The sequence below is a fragment of the Camarhynchus parvulus genome, chromosome Z, assembly GCF_901933205.1.
Source record: "Camarhynchus parvulus chromosome Z, STF_HiC, whole genome shotgun sequence".
In the NCBI taxonomy this organism is placed as follows: domain Eukaryota; kingdom Metazoa; phylum Chordata; class Aves; order Passeriformes; family Thraupidae; genus Camarhynchus; species Camarhynchus parvulus.
The window spans coordinates 15,872,525-15,893,779 of NC_044601.1; positions in this window are offsets into that span (position 1 = coordinate 15,872,525).

The window sequence follows — 21,255 nt, forward strand, 5'->3', positions numbered from 1 at the left end:
GATATGTTTTGAGGATTTGTTCCAGCAGGAAGAAAGGTTTGGCATTTTACACATGCAATGATCATTGCAAAATTATACTGGTTTTTATCCCAAATGAGCCCGCCCTACAGAAAGAAGTATCTGGGAGGTTCTTTTCTGCCCATCCTTGCATGTTAAAGCAAGATAGAGTTTGTGCTGTCAGAGAAATGGCACGCTAAACTCATAAGCTGCATACCTGGTGGTGTGGAGTGTCACATGTGAGATTCTTCTCACTCTGTTGCTAAGCCCTTTAAAATGCTTTCAAACAAATAGACACTTACTCCTCCAAGGACTGATTCAATTGTAAAACTGTCTTTTGGATTGGTGAAGATATGAATCAGGCAAGATATTTTCTGGTGCTCTCTGGATTCCACAAGTTGAAATAATCTTGCTGGAGAAAACAAAATCAGTTCTTTGGGGAGTAGTTAACATGATTTTGGAAAGATACAGGATATATTTGCATTTCCTGGCCATTTTTTCCCCTTTTTTCACAGTACTTTGTTCTCTTCTTTTGTATGTATTAGAATTTCTCCCTTTTGTATTGCATAAACATTCCTTTTCTGTATCTGTATGCTATTAACAAAGATGCTGCAGCAGGAATAAAAAATAGATGCATAAATGGTAATATATTCCTATTTATTAGACCTATTGATCTGTGACCACCAGTTGTACTGATTTTAGTGGGACTGAAGGAGCAGTTAACTGTGACTCGGGCAAGGAGTCCCAGCTTGTCCCTGTTGCAGGTATGGGGTCACTCCTGTAGCCACAGGGAGAAGATGAGTGGCTGCGTGCACACAGAGACTGTTCAAGTCATAGGGAAAGTCTGAGGATTACTTCATACAACTCATTCAAGACTATTCCCAGCCCAGTTCCTATCAGCAGTCTGGTTAATGAATCAAAATTCTTTGAGCTGGCAACTGTTTTCCATGAAACTGTCCTGGAATGAATTTTTGGCTAGTCACAGAGGCCTGTTAGTAAGAAATAAATTTTCTGAGCAAAGAACTGCTCTGGGAATTTTATCATGTTGCAGTGGTACAAACATATGCAAAGATGATAAATTATTCCCAAAGCAACTCTAAAGAAGAGAAAAAATAAAATTACCTCATACCAAATCTCTCCTCATAGTCACATGCCTTGAAATTAAAACTATAGGAAATCATTAGCAGGTTTGGTAATAACTCCCATTACTTTTAATAAAAAACCGCTACAGAACTGCAACCACAATTCCTATTAATCAGCACAGCCGCATCAAAGTCACTCTTCAGCTTCTGAAACCTAAAGTTTTATCCTGAAAAAGATTACAGGAAAGGCAAGTCATCCTAGTAGCTTGGATCTATTCTACAGGACTCTAAATATCCACCCACTAGACAGGAAGGGCATCATGCACTGCAGAGCAACTTCAGTTCTAACTTGGATGGAAATTATATTGGAAAAGATTTATAATAGGTTAATGTAAGATTTCAAATGTTTCATGTTTAATGTATGTCATGAAGGATTTCCAGTAACTCTAAAATAAGTAGATGCTACAGGAAACTCACTGCCCTTTGGACTCCTTAAAAATTGATTACCAGTCACTAAGGCAATCTAATAAGCCTCTATTAATAAACTTTTTAAGCCATTTTTATAAGAGCCTTCATGAAAACTATGATCTATGTTTAATTTCTAATCCTTCTTCATCCACAAAAGTCCCCTGTTTTGCAGCAAATAATCACTGCCTCTACTTCACTGGAGGTCATGACATGATTCGCTGATTTCAAAGGAGATGCTCTGCAAGTAAAGTAAACTTACACTGATTAAAGAAGGCAGAATAGATATCACACCCCCTGTTGTTCTAAAAGTGGATTTTTTTCAATAAAGAAGAAGAAAAATGTCTGCAGATTCATGGAGAGATAGCGAGTATGAAATGTTTTCAGACAGTTGCAATGTAGAAGTCAGAGCCAGGATGGGTGAGGCCCTGTGCCTGCCAGGCACATAGGAGCAGCAGATAATACACTCCTCCAGATGACAAAACCACCTGCCCTGGCCCTGGCAAATTGTATCTGTACTCTGACTAACTTGTTAAACTTACCCTGCCTTGTCCTTACTGTTCTGCAGTAAAGCAAAAACCGTCTGTTTGTTTTAACAGAAGGAAAGAGCATAAAAGAAGGCAACAAGGTGGTTTTAATAGCTTGGCTCATAAAGCTAGGAAAAACTCCATCACACAATTAGAAAGTCAGATCTTCTGCACTCCAGTTCAGATTATTAGAAAACATTCTGCAGAAACCTAAATTAGTAAATTAGTTTCCACTTTTTCCTCTGTACAGCTGGGTGGAGTCTTTAAGGACTGAACATCTTGAATTAGCACATCAGAGTACTAAGGACACAGCTGGCAAGGGTGTGACTCACTTTGGAGAGGGAGAGGTTAATAGCAAGGGTTGGTCACAAAGGCTGAATCTTGGAAGATATGTGCTTGGTGCTCATGCTTGGGGAGCATGAAAGGAAAGTTTTTTCCTCCAGCTTGCCTTGTGTTCAGCTGTAGGGTAAAGAGAGGAACGCCTGTTTTACTATCTTCTTTTCTCAGATAAAATTTCCCTTGAGAAAGGAATTCGGTTTTCTTCCCTTCCTGTTTCCTTCTCCTTTATTTACAGTCCTCTTATGAAAGCCCAGGAGCACTATGTGGGTGCATGGCTGTGGAAAGGTCCTGCACAGCGTGGTTTTTCTCTAGTTTTGCATGCTTTTCCGCTTTTTTTTCAGCTGCATCCCCTCTCTGCTCACAGACCCCTCCACTGTGTGTCACTCATGATCCATAGCTGGGCCATCTGTACATAGAGACCTTGAAAAATGAGCCCCTAACATGTTGGTTTCACGTTGTCCCTGGCACTTCCCACAGCCCCAGCAGGTCACATCCCACTCTATAATCTTCATGGCTTTTAATGGATCAGTACCTGGAAGTCATGGGGATACATGAGACCATGTTGGATTTTGCTGTTTTGGTTGCATTTGGGTTTTTTGGTGTTTGTCAGGTAAATTTTTCTTAGTGTAGTATTTCAGAGCTTGGAGAACTCAGAAATAGTAGTGCCTTCTCCCTTCTCTCCTTTCACCATAAATGCTACTCCATACACATCAGCAGGAAAATGAGGCAGATTAGTGTGATTTATGTCTTGAGAAAGCTGGTATTTTGCCAGCAATCCACTTTCTAAGTCTTTTGGGTGGAGATCCAGCTTGCACCATGATTAAATGCCATGTGCTAGCATGTTTCCTCTTGCAGTCAGAAACTGAACTACACCAGCTAAAGCAAAAGGAGGAAGCCTGAAGAAGAGTATAAAGATATTTTTTACAAAAAAAAGACCAAAAAGCAGGAAGCAGCAGGGTGCCCAGGATAAATGATCCAGCCCTTGCATGTGATCTGCTTGTAATAACATAATAGAAATCTTGAGCCATTTGCCATGTTTACAATGCCCAGTGGAACAGGACAGCCCTGCTATTTGCTCTTTCAGAGTCTTTTTGTTCCATGTATTTTCAATATGTTGCCTCTCTGTGCTTTTATCTCTGAATTCCACTTTTCTCCTCTTGTTTCATTTTTGCGTTGTGCAGGGGAAGCACAGTGCAAAGCAAAGGGAGTAGAGTGGCTGTGGCTCATTCCTATGCTGACTTGGTGCAATGCAGGCAGGTGGCAATAAAGCTGCTGGCTTTCATGAAGGAAGATGTGTACCTTTTTTTTTTCCTTTGAAAACATGTGGTGAGTACCTGTGTGAAGTTTGCCAGTTCTGAATTTTCTCAAGGTGTTTAATACATTAATTTGATTATTTTGCAACAGTCTTCAAAAACTGTCCCTGGTTGACTTATGTTTTAAGTCAGACCATCTGAATAAAGATGTCTGTGGGCTTTGTCACTGTAAGATAGCAGGAATCCACTTGTTAGTTGGACCATTGAATTATTTTGGCCTTAGGCAAAAGACAGAGAAGAAAAAAAAGAAGATATTAATTTGATACTTGCACACAGACTTTCAGCCATTCTCCATTTTCATGTCGTCCTGTTATTTTTCACTTCTCTTGGCTCTCCTGCCATGAAGTTAGCTGCTTGCACTTGACAAATATTGGATAATTTCTTTCTAATTGGCAACACGTTTGGGCCCAAAGACCTTGAAGTCAGGCCTTCACCGGTCCCTTTTGCTGAAATAAGGACCCTTCTGGCACTGCACCCACATTTTCAGCATCTCTAGATCTTCATTACATTCAGGATAAAAAATAGTGAGTTTCTTTTTTTTTTTTTTTATTGATGGAATAAAATAAACTGAAACAGTAGTTCTCTGTGAAATTCCTAGCTTGCATGAAGCCAAAACTGACGCATACCAGAGATCAAGCACATTCATTTCTGTACCATTCTGGAATGAACAAAGTTTCAGCCCTTCAGTGTTTTCTGCAGCAGCCCTAAGGATTTCTTTCATACTTTCTGCTTTTTAGTTTTGTTTCATTTTAACACAATCATTGCTATGTCAATCCAGCAATTCAAGTCACCTTTGAGCATGTGACCTTGTTACGTCTTTTAAAATTGTATATAATATTAAATTTTGACATTGACTTAATATTATTTCTGATTCACTTAATAATCTAATAAGAAAATAAATGCATGCATAAGTGTTTTTTCTGTTCTGTCACAAAGTAGTTATGTCACCTCTTTTTTTTGGATTTTTGGCAGCCTCTTTCTTCAGCATTTTATAATTTCATATGGATGGCTGTTTTGACATAATTCTTCATGTGTAATGAATTATTGTGTAACAGTATACTCAAACCATGAGATCAACTGAAGGAATATATGGAGACATTAAAAATCTAAACTCAAACATCCAAAAGACAATGCATTAGAAGTTATTTATCGTTTAAAATCATACCTTTAGGACACTTTTGCTTGTCTCTCTTCTTCTCTAGAATTTTTCCAGCATATTCCTATCAGCTACAGAAAAGTTCAGAGCACACGTCCAGACTCAGACTTAAAACCAGCATTTGCAGAATTTGTTATCTGAAATTGAATAAACTGGGGTGTTTGCATTTGAAACTAGATGGGGAGGTTACTTTGTGTTACTCTTTCACCTGCTTTTTGCCCTCTCCTAATTAATATCTGAACACTCAGGTCCCCCGTAGCCTGAAGAGAACTGAATGGCCAGGTTTCACAAGCTCCCTTAAAAGGCCCAATCTGTGGTTTTAAACTGTCTTCTTTGCACTTTCCTGCATCAATGGCACCTCTGTGGCAGCCTACAGTGTCAGATAGAAGTCTCCCTGACACAATTCGTACCTTTGCAGACTTGTTTTTGGACAGCCTGTCTTTGCCCTCATATTGAGGGGATTTGCAATGGAGTAGGAGAGAGCTTTCCTAAGGTACTGGCTTGAGGCAGTCTCTACAGCTGGCAGAGAGGGCATTTACTACTTTTGGATTTTTAAAGGTAATACCAGCAAAGTTTTGAAGTTTGTAGCTAGCAGCATTGCCAAAGTTTCCTCTCCTCCCTTTGGAGTCATGCCCATAACTTGCAGTAGTGTGTGGTCCAAAACACTGCGAGAGGTGAAGGGGTGTCTAGTCTTTTGTAGAATCATTTCTGACCTCTGGTCTCAGAGAATGCTTTCTTCAGGACCTTGACACTAAAGCACAAACAATACAGGAGTGGATAATCTGAAGGAAACTCTCGTTTGGAATGGAGGTTGCTGACTTATTGCTGTCCCTTGGGATTTACTTTGGCTCAGCTCAAGTTCAATCCTCCAAAGTCCTGAACATCTCCTGCCAGGGACTGGGCCTTGTTTTGTTTTCAACTGAGCACAGTGATTTATGGAACTCCTGGAAAATTCCCCCCAACAATATCATTTAATTGTTTATTTGTAAGTCTCCTTTGGCTAGGGGGTTGAGAAACAGAGGGCATCCAGAGCTGCAAACACGAGCACCTCCACAACCAAAGCTCTGGAATAGCTTCTGTCTTCTATGGTGTGAAACACGGTATGTGCTCCCCTCTGGGATATGTACATTGCCCCATTGTTTGAGGAATGTAATGTCACAGACGCTGTGACCCTTCTCTTGCATGACAGCCACCACTTGGCCACAGATGGGACCTGCCAAGCAAGGACTAGGAAGACTTTGTTCTTCTCACGGTGCTGACTGCAGGAGCTCCAGTGCTTTATGCCCTTGACAGGGACAGGCACCTTTTTTGCTCTGAATAATGCAGGAAGATCACGTCTTTAGGGAAGAGTTTCTCTCCCACCTGTAGCAGGACCTCAGCCAGAAATGTATGTGGCATCTTCACTGAATAAAAGGAGTTGAAAAGAACTTGACAAGGTACATGTGAATAAAAGAGTAGGCAGGGCACGTGTATCCTCCTGAGTTTGGCCTGCTGACAAAGTGGGAGACTTTAAAAATTACATACACACACCTGTAATGAAAACATTTCAGAAATCCAGCACAGGCCTTTGGAGATTATATTTATGAAAAAAATCCTACAATGTCTCTGCACTCTGTAGCATTAATTAGGAGAAAAGTACTCTCTGAAGACCAGTTTATTCTGGGGTTTTTTTGTTGTTCTGTTATTTCTGGTTCAGTGCCCATTACTGTCACAGAATGAAGACATAAGGCTTGAGTGACAACAGGTTGTCCTCTAAGAACCTGTATCTCTACCCATTCTCACTTAAGTTCTTTAACAAAAAGTAACCTGTTACCAATACAGCACTAAATAGAATATATATTGCAACATCTGACACTTGCTGTTTCCTGTAAAATTTTATATTCCCCCTACAGCATGCATTCCTCCTCCTGACAATTGGGCAAGGAAGCATTTGCAAAGGGCAGGGATGTAGTAACACCAAAAGGTCCATGGACCTACAGCTTTGCTGAGGGAAGAAAAAGAAGATCTGGCAAAGGATACGCAAAAAGGATACAAAAAAGTTTCCTGGGAGTGCTCGGGAGCTAAGTGGGTGGAGAGCCACATTTCAGCACCCATTTTCTATTAAAGAGAATAGCTTGACCCCTCGCATACAGTGAGATTCCTATGGGATAATTGAGCAAATTCCTAGCTCTGCAAAAGCCTGCAGGGTAAGATTCACCAGTTTCCCAGGTACTGGGGTGCCACAGCAACCCCGGCAAAGGTCAGCTTCTACTATGAGGAAAGGTCTGTACTGCTCCAGCAAAGCACATGGTTGGAATTAAACATGCACTTATTTGTTTTGCTAAGAAGAAGAAAGGAGTAGAATTGAGGCCAGTGATAAGGAAAAGGTGATAATACAAAGGCATTAACTCATTGAGTTATGTACCTTCTGCAGCCTGTCAGAGAAGAATTTAGAGAAATTATTTTCTGTGTCTTGAAGAAAGTTGCTTCCAGATCCTTTCTTATTTTTGGAAAATAGCTGTTGCACTTAGTGTGGCTTTTCCTCAGACATCTTGTTTTATCCTTCACATATATGGCTTTATGTTTCTCTGCCACTGGAAAAATTCTGCAAATGAAGTAAACCCTGGATAGAGACCTGATCTCTACCCAGAAGAAAAATCCTACAATGCTTCTATCTCTATTTCAGAAGACTGAGTTCCACCAAAACTGGAGGTATTTTTTTCTTCTGCTCCTCAGCAAAGAAGAAGTAGCACTCTCATGAGTCTTTTCATACTGTGGCATTGATTTTTGCAAAATATTTCAAGGTTTTTTTAATAATAACAATTTTCCATTATTTATTCCTCTTGTAAATTTATCTCTAAAATCTCTTCTCAAATTTGTCGTCTCAGTACCCCACCATTTGTATAGTATAAGGCAAATCAAGAGATGTGAAAAGAACATGCCAGAGTCTGTTTCATTATTCAGCATCTTCATGGAACCTCCTGCCCACACACAGAACAGTCATGAGTAGTCTCTATACCACAAGATCAGAGCTTGCAGAGTGTGCACACAGCTTTAAAACTGAATATTTCAGTGGAGATGCCAGACTGCCATGCTCTCAGGACTCGCATCCAGGGCGGAGGCTTTGATACCAGGGGAGACAGGCAACTGCATGCCATTATTTCAGCTGTGTTATGAATTGGCCCTGCAGATCTTCACCTCTGCGGCATCTGGTAGGATAACAGACCTGCCAGTGCCATGCTTTTTGAGAGTAGCCTCAGGAGCAGACAGCATGAGCAGTGTCAGGTACACTATTCATCTTTGGCAAAAATCTGAGATTTTGTACTGGCTGTCCATTCGTGTTGTGTGAAAGGCTCTGGAAACACCTGGCCTGTCTCTCATCTTATTTCATCTCACTGGACATCAGAGTGTCTCATGTGATCACTGGTGAAACAAATGTGTGTGTTGTTCTCTCACAACAGGTTCAAGATAAAAAGTGTAGTGAGGTTTGAAAAATTCCCCGGAGTGGATAAGGCAGAAAAAATTAAACAGGACTCATGATTTTCAGCCTCTACTGGCATGGTCCTTTTGTTCCCAGTACACCTTAAAAAAGATGTCCAACACCTTGAATTTCTGTGCCTTGCAAGAGCCATGGAAAAATTAACAAAATTGCATCTTTTTCCACCTTTTCATGTATCCACAAAGAGAGTTGAGAGCCAAACCAACCAGCAAAAAGTGTGGAATTTCAGAATCTTTCCACAAAGATCCAATGATGTGCAGAACTACTTACCGAAAAACTCCTTGAACATGAGCCATGGCTTAAGACACATAATTACTTTATTGAGAACCTAGTGGATAAAATATGCTAAGAGGCTGCTGCTCTCATGCCATTGCTTCTTGACTCCCATTCCCAGACTCCAGTGGGGTCACAGATACATGAAGCTGACTGCTGGAATAACACGAAATAAGAGACAGGTTCTCTCAAAAAAAACCTTGCCTTTAAGACCTAATCCCTAAGTTAAATCTATGTGGATAGAGCTTTTATCCTATTTCCAGCCAGGACTTTTGCAGTAGCCAAGAGGAGGCAGGGATACAACCTGGAGATTATTCTATACCACCTCATGTCATTGCCAGGTAAAAGGGTTTGGGGATCTGTTCCTAGGAGAAGGGGTCCCTGCCAGGTTGGCATAGTGTGGTGCAGGGATTGGTTTGGAATCATTGAGAGGTTTCCCTGTGAATTGTTTGCCTCTTTCTTGCACCTGCTGCAATTCATATTGTTGCCATTGTGGTTCATTTTCCTACCTCATTGCTGTTTCCAGTAAATTGTTCTTATCTCAGCCTGTAAACTTTACCTTTTGTCCCTCCTGTCCTCAATTCCAGCCACCTGTAGAGTGAGGGAGAAGGGGAGGGATAACAAGCCAGCAGCTCGAAGTTTGGAGAGTCTCAGTGAGAGTGTTTAATTGGCAAATACCATTGCTAAAGCATGACAGCCTTCTGTGCTCCTGGGATGCACTCAGAGCATTGTCCCACAGTCTACCAGTTAGAACAGGACCTAAGCCACGATCCCACTGGGCCAAAAGGAAGAAGCAGAAGAGAAGGAAGAAGCAGAAGAAAAATAACTGGGAATGGAGCAATATACTTTGGCTCTGTGCACTATACATATACAGGCTTTTCCCTGTCTCACAAAACTGTGGACTTCTCACCAAACTAGAAGCCACAAGTTTCATTCAATCTCTGTTGCTGAGCTTTCTGCAGGCAATCTGGCCCATACTCCCAGACCATTTGGGTTCTGGTTTTGCCTCATGTGATTTGGATCAGGAAAAAAATTATCTGTATCAGCCCTCTCATTCCTCATTTGCTACAGTCTCGCACCTATCCACTGTGGCTCATCTTTTCCTTTCTATCCACTGGTGGCGTACTGTTGTTCAAAACATTGTGCTAAGCCTTCAGCTCTTTTACCATGGTCAGTTTAAAAATCAATAAACTCGCCAAAAAACACCCAAACACCAACAGCTTCCTATTTATGAGCACTATACTACTACTAAAAAATCCCTGACCTCTTAAAACAAAACTATTTAAATTTTTAGGAAGACATTATATTTTCCAAGAGCCTGTCTTTCAAGAGTGCCAATTGGTTCCTTCAGAGGAGGATGGCTCCCAGTTTGGAGCAGCAAATTTCTGTTTTGGCAAATGCCAGCATAGCCTTCATTTAGCCTCGATTTAGTACCTGCAGATGTGGTCTGGCTGCAGGAGCTCCAAGGCAGACTAGGAGCAAGCCCCCTCCACAGGCAGAGGCATCTTGCTGGTACATCCCTGGACCTCGCTGCCAAGAGAAGGTTGAGAACAGCATGTATCTCTGCAGGAGACCCTAGGCACGGCTGAGTCTTCTCATTAGGAAGCAGGACACTGAGTGAGGTGGGACACTGGGGTGACATTTAGTTCTCTCCTGTTGGCACTGGCTTGAATGGGGCCAGGACTGTGTGAACTGGGACTCTGGGTCATGGTTGATGCATTCAGGCTTGGTTTCCAACAACATGTGAGATTATGGGGAGAAGTTATTTAGTCTCTCTAAAATATATATATATATATATATATATACTTACTTATGGATTAAAAAATACAGCCTCAAGGGACATGTTTTGAGGTACTGGATTTTGCAGCCATCCCGCAGTGCATGCTCTTACTTTGTTTGTGAGGCAGGGGGAAGAAAACTGCTTTCCTTGTGGTCAAAAATGATTTTGCTGGGCAACTAGCAGACTAGATTAGTCAGGCATGCTGAAGACCATCTCTCCTGTTCTGATCAGAGCTGTCTTGCTAATAGTTCTGTAACTGACAGCCTTGTAAATATTTATGAGCTAATTCCCTGTGCTGAAATGCAACGGCTGTTGTTTCTGAGTCCATAGATGCTGTGTGTGGCCTGAGACTGCTTGAGTTGGCAGACATTGCCACAAGTTTGAGAGCACACACAAAGACACTCGAAATGTGCAGGCAAAGAGAACTGTGGTCCAGAAACAAAGCATGAAACAAAAGCTGTAAACCTTTTTTGTTCCCCTCCTGGAAGCAATATCAGCTAGCCAAGAGTCAGTTTTATCTCCCTCACAGGGCATGCAAGGAGAACTGAACTGAAAGAGCTGTGAAATGACCTTCAGCCAGCTCTTCCTCATGACTTTTTCTTTTCATGGAATGTTGATTTGGAAGGAACTCACAAGGATCATCAAGTCCAACTCCTGGCCCAGCACCTGCACTCAAGAGTCACACAATGTACCCAAATGCATTGTCGAAATGCCACTGTGATCACATCCCTGGGGAGCCTGTTCCAGTGCCCAACCACCCTCTGGGGAGAGAATTTTTTTCTAACATCCAACCTAAACCTTCCCTCACAGATGCTCCCTCAGGTCCTGTCACTCTCATCGCAGAGAAGAGATCAGTGCCTGTCCCTCCTCTTCCCCCCACAAAGGGAGTTGTAACTGCAGCGAGGTCTCCCCTCAGTCTCCTCTTCTCCAGGCTGAACAGACCAAGTCATCTCAGCCACTCCTCACAGAGCTTCACCTCCAGACTCTTCATCATCTTTGATGATGCCCTCCTTTGGACACTCTCTAACAGCTTTAAAAGTGTTTTTTATATTATGTCACCCTGAACTGCCCCCAGCACTCGAGGTGAGGCTGCCCCAGAGCAGAGCAGAGCAGGACAATCCCCTCCCTTGCCCGGCTGTGATGCTGTGCCTGATGCACCCCAGGACATGGCTCCCAGGGCACTGCTGGCTCATGTTCAATTTGGCATTGACCAGGACCCCCAGGTCCCTTTCTGGAACACTGCTCTCCAGCCTCTCATCTGTCTGTACTCCCAGGGTCCCCCATCACAGATGCAGAATGTGGCACTACCCCCTGTTGAACTTCATACAGTTGGTGATTGCCCAGCCCTCTAATTTCTCAAGGTCTCTCTGCACAGCCTCCCTGCCTTCAAGGAAGTCAAAAGATTTTCTGATTTCATTCTCCTCCCCAAAAAAGTATTCTCTGCTGTTGTGTCCACTGTGACAGCATATTCTGTGGGTGTGATTTGAGTGTGCATCATATTTTGGCAGTCCAGCATCCCCTAAAAAATAGACACGTACCTCCTACAAAGCATCTGAACTCCACAAACCTATTGTCACTTTCTCAGCCCTTTACTCTCTACACCTGTATAGCTCACTTTTGTGTGAGCTATACACCACAGCACAAGCCACGGAACTCAGGAGCAGTTGTAGCTCCTCTTGAGGGTTTTCTTTCGGAGGGAGAAACTTATTTCTTCCTGAAATTTCTTAATTCTGCTTAGATAGAAGACTGCAGGTGATTTTTTTTGGGCTTTTTTTTCCCCATATATGAGTTTCTAACTTTCTGTGTTTCCATTTGATGAAGATGCAGCCTGTAGCTTTTTAGGCAGCCAAGAACTACTCACTACTCATGAATCAGGCTCTACAAACCTCAACACCACTGAGTCCAATGCTTATCCTTATCTTGTCCTCAATTTGCTGTTTTATTGAGAGGGAGGAGAGTAAAGCAGCCTGACTTGAAGAGTCATATGAGTTACTGCTCCATTTTCTCAAGATCAGAAAGGAGGACAGTGGGAAGGTCTCCATTCATGGTCAGGAGTGTGAAAATTTTGGGCAATCACTGTGAGAGTTGATCCCTCCAGCTCTTCTCTTTCTTTCGCACAACTATCACTGAAACAGAGACAGCACAAAGATACTCAGCCAGGACCATTGTTAGTGACGATGAAGCCTGTGTGATCCAAACTATTTCCAACTCTGCAGCAGTATTATTTTTTTTCTATTAATGTTTTGTGCCCCAGAACAGCTGCAGAAGTTTGTCACTGCTTTGTCAAAGAAAGTCAGGGAGCAGCCATTAAAGTCATATATGTTAGAATGAAAGAAAGAAATGGATATCTTCACCCTCTGCCTCAGTTTCCCAAATACTGTTTTAGCAGTTTCAGTTTAACCGATTTATAAAGTATCTTTCTTGAAGAAGTTATGTTCTGTGATGGAAAAACGAGCCCATGAAAGGGCTTTTTAAGGGCCTGGGTTTTTCTGAAAAATAAATTCTCAAATAAAGGTTTAGGTGCATCTGTCTTGTTGAACCTCCAAGGACACCAATATCAGGGAAAAACAGCCATTGCAGCGCTCCTTATTGTTTTTGGAATGTTCAGATTTGTGTTTAACTTAACTGCAGTTGGCCATGAGTTGTAGTTGTCTCCTAAGTGACATCAATGGGAATTGTTCAACTGTCTTCAGTGAGAGCTGGATCAGACCCTATTATGCCAAACGTAACAGTTGTAATGATACATAACATATTTTTGTATGTACTTTACCCAAAGCAGGGTGAAGAACATGGCTGAGCCTGTTTCAGAGAAGTATCCTGTTTGGCAATAAGTTTTTGGTTCCTAGTCAGATGTTTACAGGCAAGTCTCTGTCAAATACTGAACTTCTGTGCTCAGAAAGGGATAAACTGCACACACCCTTAGGGCAAGCTTGCTTAAGTATTCTCACCTATTGACTTCACAGCAGCTCTCAGTAGCTCATACAAAATACACAACAGGGATTAATTACTATCTTGATCTCAATCCATTCACAACAGGAACAGAGAATCTCTCCTTGCTCACCAACGGGCATTTTGTATGAACCTCAAATAATGAGCAGGATGTGGTGGGTCTCACAAAATTTCCATTATGCTGCTGTTGGTGTACATTTGATGCCTTTGTTTGGACAGAATTAGGAAAATTATTTCTGGACAAAAGCATGCTTCAGTGAACATTGCTGAGCAACTCACCATGACTCTAAGGCCACCCATTTGTTTGTACCAGAATGTAGGTAAAACCAAGAGTAAAGTAAGGGGGACTCGATGATCTTAGAGGTCTTTTCCAGCCTTGATGATTCTGTGATCTCAATGGCCACAGCACCTATTGTCTCTGGGTCTCCCATGCGGCTGGCACGATACCTCTGGCTACCCTTGGACTGGCCTTGATTAGGTCCTGGGCCCGATGGTTTGCCTGATTGGAGCCAAAAGTTACAGCATTCCCCTTCCCACCATGTGGTTTTCGGTAACAACTTTGGAATCTAGCCAGGTGTTTTATATTTCCTTGTTTTCCCCTCTTGCTCTCCCTCTGCTTCATTGAACGCTGTGTTGCAAGCATTAGGAGGCAGGGGACTTCCAGTGCCCTCCTGTCATTTTGACTTGGGAGACTCATAGCATGAAGTTGTACTGCTGTAGGTGGCAAACTTCCACATTTTGGCCTTATTAAAACATGCATTTAATTTTAAAAAAAGACAAATCTTATAGGAAGGGCAGGAAGGGCACTTCCCCAGAGCTTGCTGTAACCTATTAATTCAGATAGGTAGCGACTACCAGAAGGCTCTTCTTTATGAAAGAACCTCTGAAGCAAGGGGAAAGAGGAAAGAGGGAGAGAGGAAATTTTCCTTGTCTGTCTGCCACCAAAATTGTACATCTGGAAGATGTGCCTAAGACAGCATCAGGCTATTTGGAGCGTCAACTTACCAGAAATTTCTATATCTGGAATTTGCTAAACTGTTTGGCTCCAATCATAAATTTGTCACCAGAAGATGTCTAATTGTGTGAGAAACTGCCAGGGGAGGTCAAGTACAGGCCATTCTTATATAATTCTAACATGAATTTGCATCAACTCAAAAAACTGTGCTATGTCCATATTTGCAGCGGCATAGGTGTTATAAATCTTTGTCTTGCATAACTGTTGATATTACAAAAACTTTGCTGTCAACAGCAAGGCTGGCATTTTCAAGCATGTTCTGAGCAAGCCAATTTCTCCTCATAGGAAGTTCAACTTCAAGGGCCAGCAAGCTGCACTAACAATGCAGGGGAGAGTAAAGGATGAGTCTCATACTTCTGCCCCACTTTTCCTGCCCCAGGAAATGAATCAGATCAGGAAATGATCCCTACTGTATCCCACCATGTCTGTTACCTGGTAACAGCTTCAACACACTTGCTGCTGCTTGGCTAGGACAAATTGTGTTCCTCAGAAGGACAGAAAAGCCATCCCAAAAGTAGTCACACCCATCCTGGGTTGCCTTGTGGATGTTGTCCTGCAGTATCACAGTGTCTCTGCAACACAAATTCCCACCATGGTGTGTCCCCACAAGTCTTTGTCCTTCCTACCACCCAGCCAAGCACTGAGACTTAAACAAACAGCTAGAGGTTTCTGAAAATGCAGAGAGGTCCATGCCAGCCCTGGGTTCACATCCTTGCTGGGGCAGCAAGCACTGGGATTGTCAGTTTTTTTGGCTGTGGGTGGAACTGCCTGCTGATTCAGGGAGCCATCTGCAGATGAATCACAGGTTTCTTTGGAAAAAGTCTACCCCAGGAGACACAAGGCAGCCAGCTGCTTAGGTCAATGGTTTCAGGGTTTGGAAGTGAAAGAACTGCATTTGGCTGCAATCATTTAAAGCTGAGGACCGAGGGCTGCTAGTGACTAGATGGAAAAAGCACTTGCTAAGAAGTACTGCTGTTGATACTGTGGTGGTGTTTTACAAGTTATGGCATTGCCAAATCTGCAGGAAGACTCTTAGATGATCCTGTGATGTGTGTGACCAAATCAGTTCAGTGCAGTGGTTACTTTAGGGACACAGATGGACTTCAGAATCCAGTGGAGTGTGCATCCACCTGTCAGCACACATTTCCCTATGGTTTGCTGAGAGACAAGGGCTCCAAACACAGGTGTTTGTGATTTTAACTTGGAAAAAGTCTGTGTGCAATCCCATCTGCCACAGTGGGATCACAGGGTTAGAGTTCCCAGCTGAAGTGTGGGTATTGTGTGCAGCTGTAGAGGCATCAGTCCCTAGAAGCTTCCCCTGTAGATGAGCTTGGCTTCTTACTCTGAATCATGTAGTCTGTTTTTCCTTATGCCTTTCAGTTATTTTCCTTCAATGTTTAATACTGTTTCATCTCTGTCAGCTAGAAACATGGCCAAAAGCCATTGACGCAGCCAGTTGGTAGCAATATTTTGGGTTGCACCAGGAGTTTGTTCTGATTCTTGTAGCCCGGCAGGTGCACACAGGGCAATTGCTCATTGAAAGATTCTCAGGTTTTGGTTTGGAAGGTGTTATAAGCATTGTCCAAGAGAAATTAAAACACAATGCAAGAAAATAGAAATTAACATTTTTTCAACTAGTTATATGCCAATGCCAAGGTCAGACCAACCAATTATCCTTTGGGTAGGAGAAACATGTGATCTGAGCCCAGATTTTACAACCCATGCCCTTCTCCAAAGGAATCTTAGAATAGGACCAGTAAACCAGGTATCAGAAGGACATATATTTGGTATCATGACTCCAGCTGTTGCCAGCAGATAGTTTAAGAAAAGCACCAGTTCAGATCATACAACATCCATAAAGTCGGTTTTTTGCTTTTTGTTCCTCCAAAATGCTCTAGAAAACAGCACTTTAAAGCACTGAAAACACTAAATGTAATGCAAATTAACAGGCCTCTCCCATATGGTTTTTTGTAATCTGTTTTGTTTTCTTTTTCCTTAAATGTGTTCATACTTTGGCATCTGTAGCCTCATGTGCATATATTATTGGGCCCTGTGTATGATTTTTTGCCTCCTTGTTTTGAAGTTCATTGGAAGACCCTTCATTTCAGTGTTGGCAGAAGCAGTGAATAATTATCAACCCCACTAATCTCTGAGTAAAGTTAGAATTGACAGCAAAGGCAAACAGGATCTCAGAGTTCCAAAAGGATGAACTGTGCATATTTTTTATTGTAGAGAGAGATACATTTATTTCATGTGTAAGAATTTAATTTAACATTTTATCTCAAGTTATTTTTAAAAACTTCTTGCTAACAGATAATCCTTTGTATGGATTGGCATAAAAGGGCAAATGTGTAGTAGTAGCAGCTACTTGACTGCATGGTAGCTGTCCAAGAAAAATATTTGTGCAAGTCTTGCTGAGTCAGGGTATGTTTCCAAATAGGCAGAGTGTCCCTCTCATTGACAGGATTTATCTCACACAAGCTAAATCAAATACTCTGCTGTCCTGTAGGCTCAGGGCAATAGTGCATATTGTCAGCAAAAGAGACAGCAATCCTGTTCAACACAGTGTATAGGTAGCCTAGTGTTTTGTCTGTATGAGGTGTGGTACACAGTAAAATAGATTAGCCAAAAATTTATTGTTTTGTCTAGACAGGTGTCCCTTGGTGCCCAGACAGTCACAGTTTTTCACATCTGAGATTACTGAGAGGACAGATCATTAAAATGCTTTGCTGTTGACTTGAAGATCTAACATGTAAGACATACCCATACCAAGTTGTCTTGTCCATTCCCCTGCCAGTCCACAGCTGTTGGAGTGCAACGTGCTACTGACACCGAGCTATAAATCAGAGCAGTTTCTCTTGAAATGTAGCTGCTCAGCAGCCTAGCGGCATGCAGATACTCCTGGCAAAATTCATCAGGGCCAGTAATGACACCCAAACCTGGTGGCTTTTCACTGCTGGAAGTTTTGATCTGAACATTTTGTACAGTCCTCTCTAGGAGCTCTTTCCAAACAAAATGCACCCTCCCAGCCCCAAAAAGACCTGCACCTATATTGCAGGTCAGGTACCTGCCCGAGGTAGGGAGGGTGCTGCTCTATGCAGGGGCCACACAGCCACAGCTGCACCACTGTAAGAGGTGTGGAAACATTCTCGTTGCCCTGCTCCACAAAAGGCATCTGTCTGGACCCTGTGATCAGATAAAAGTGGTGCATTGCCGGAAGGAAAGGAAAGAGAACAAGGCTGTCCTGCTGCTTGCCTTGAGAAGGGCACAAGGTGTGGAGAGTTCAGGGTCTTGCAGCGTGAGCATCAAGAGATCTCATTGTGTTCCAGAACAGAAGAAAAAATAACAAAAGCACTGCAAATAAATCTCAGCCAAATCTAAGCTAATCTGGCATGGGACTGACTATGCCTGGTATTGTGTCCCTCAGGAAAATGGTGTGCTCCTCAGCTGAGGAATGTGCTTCTCAGCTCCTTGCTGCACTTCCTGTGTAGTGGTCCCACATCATCCCATCTGTTCGCAGCCAGAAACGGGAAGTTCCCCTTCTTCACAATAACCAAAGCCCTCCTGTTCTTCAGTGTCACTGCTTTGAAGTTAGCACTGCTTTAAATAAGAAGTCAAATTTAGCACAATATGATCTCAACATCCAGAGGGTGAATAACCCCCATTCATTCATCTGGCACTCCTCATTTCTGCACAGATCCCCTCTTCCATTAAGTATTTTGTTTACATAAAAGTTAGCTAGCCTATATAAACTCCCAAAGTGTAACATCTCTTTTATATAAAAGCCATGGGGGAGGGCAGATAAACATACAAGTGCTTCAACGTGTTCACTCATGCCCAGTAGAAATGTATGGTGTGGTTATCTCACAGTCAAAGTAAGCACACTGGCCTATTACTGGCAAAAGATTTAAAGCATCCCAGCAGACAGAAGAAAAATATTTCTTCAATAAATATATTAAATTAATTAATTGATTGCTTTTTGGTCCAAATTTATAATAAAATCTTCTGTCTATCAGTTGCTGATGAAACTCTTATTTATTTAATACTAAATTTGTGGGATATTATATGATCTGTTAACACATGAATATGTCAGTGGTGTAAAGTATGATCTTTGCTAAGGGCTACCACTCCAGCACTGAAGAAAATTGCTAGTTCTGGTTTTAAGGGCAGATTCAAACTCCTCATATGCTCCCCTACAGTTACAACTGGCCACTGTATCACTAAATATGGACAGAGGGCTCCAGGGAATGCTCTTGTCTGTGCACAGCAGCACTGTATAAAAAGGTGAGTTTCTAAAGATTTGTCAATGAATGAGTATATAATTTCTGTCCCAAGGTTGAGACACTTGTAAAATGTCCATGATATTATTATGATAGGTTCTGTGGTTTTGGTGGAATAGGTAAATTGATAGGGTTGGGCTTTTTTTTATTTTTTTCCTTCTTGATAATAATAAAATTATCCTAGTCCTACATTTGAACACCACAGAAATCCTCTGGATTCTTTATGAAATATGAAAAGCTGTTTCATGTTACTTCAGAGTTCCACACCAGCAGCAGAGGGGCAGTAACTCCCACGTCACTGCAGTGACAGAAACTTAGAAAAGGCTTCTTAGGACTTTCCTTTGAGGAAGTGAGATGTCATTACATTTAGCTGAAGATGCAAAGTTTTTAAATGAATGAAAAGACACAACAAGGAATTTGCATAGAGGATTGAGTGAAATCCCTTTTGCCCTCCCCACAAAGCAAGGTTCCTCAACCCTCTTCCACCCACACCTACACAAAGACAAGGATATGCATTTACAAAATCACATATGAAAGTCAAGGAAAACTAAATTATCTATTACATGCTTCTACTTTTCCCAGCCACAAGTTACTCTCATTGTTTCATGCAGGATGGCTGAATTACCGAAAATACTCAGGGTGACTCAAGGCACTGGGGACATCTCATTGTGCTGTCTGGTTCAGGTGACCTCAGAAAAGGGCTGGAAGGAGGGAAGCCTGGCAGCGATTGTACTGCTGAAGATAACAGGTTCTGTCATAGGATCAAATTTAGCCAGGCTAGAAAAATGCTTCTCTACAGATTCAAAAGTCTATTCATTTGGTGGTGGGAAATGAGTGCATCACTTCTTCTTGTGCCTTGAAAAACTTGGCACATCAACCCTTTAATACGGTTCAACCTGACTGAGAGGATGAAAAAATAATTCCTTTCCTAATTCATTAATGACTTGCTCAGCAAGGACAATATTTACAAAACACTGTTTTCCCTAAGGTTTCTAGCAAGAAGATTTGCAGAGAACTCTTCAGATTGTATTGGGAGGGTGATAGGGGGAAGAGAGAGAAATAAAGAATGTATTTCCTGGTTTGCCTGACTAATTGTAGTCAGAAAGTTTTGTTTGATTCCCCATTCCTAATTGTTAAAGATTTGCAATTAATTTTTAAATAGTTAAAATTCCCATACATTTACTGAGTGAGTTCATCTTCAAGGATCATATGCAGAAAAAACAAATTTTAGCCTTTTAGATAAACCCATCCACATGAAACTTTGCTCAGCTGTGCTCTACAAACTGCAAACTCAATTCCCTTTTGATTTTATATCACACTTTAATTCCACACATCTAGGGGTGAGACCAGAATCCAGCCACAAATACCAGCAGATATTTGGAGGGAGAGAGATGTCATTGCCATCTGTGTGAGGCATCTTACACTTTGGAATAGTCATAAAGGGACTCCAATCTACATTGCTGTAAAAACATTCTCCTTTCTGTTGTCCAGCCCTTAATGTGTTCTCATAATGTAAAGTTTTTTAATGTATTCCTACAGCACCCACCAAATTTAACCCACCAAAACCACATGCTTTTGAGCACACAAAAGGTAATTTATTACTGCAATATAACAACTGTGTTTGTTATATAACAGTATAACAACTGTGATTTTAGCTTTAAATCACAAACAAAATATCTATAACAAAGATATTTTAGTGAAATGAAACACCATCCATTTTCAGAAAAAAAGCACAAAAACAAAAACAAAAGCAAAAACCCCAACACCATGCTGGAGAAGGAAGAGAACAGAGAGAACAGAATTAGTATTATCCTTTTCAATGTCTCTTTATTTTATAAAATATTGCACGCAAGAGTTACACAGGTTGAGATAATGAGAAATGTACATCTCTGCTAGGGATGTCTTTCAAAGCCATCATTTATGAAGATATAACAAACAATCACAGAATAATAACTAGTATATTCCCTTGGGTAAATGAGATGAGATAGTTACGTTTAGCCCACAAAGTGTTTGAGAGGATCTGAACCAAATTTGATCATGTTGTAAACAGTGTCCAATCAATTATGGAATTTATGCTTATAAAAGTGCATTTTAAATGCAACAGTCAAATAAGGGCACAGGAACATGAAAGGATGTCTGTGTTGTTCTGTTGGTCAGGTTTCACAATATGTCACCAAGGATAAAGATGTATATGTGCTGCCAGCGCTCAAGGCAGCACACTTGCAAAGGGAATGGGTACTTCAAATGTGCTGCAAGTCCTTTTCTTGGGGTTCTCATCCAGTGCCCCAGATTGCTGGCTCCCTCTGCTCTCAGTGTGAATGGGAGCCAAAGCACCAAAAAGGTTCATTTTAAACTCATATGTTAGTATGGTCCCTGCACAAGGGTGACATGAAAAATTCATGAAGCATTCCATATTTTTTGGGCCAGTATGGACAGAATTAAATGTAGAAAAGTTCTCTACCTTGCAGCACTCAAATGTTCTAAAATGAACACAAAAATGTTCATTTTTGATTCGTCCTCTCTCTCCACATGAATTATAAGTCCAAACTAGAAAAGCAAAATATTTTTGCTTCCAAGCAACTTTTTGAGCAAAAATCTTTT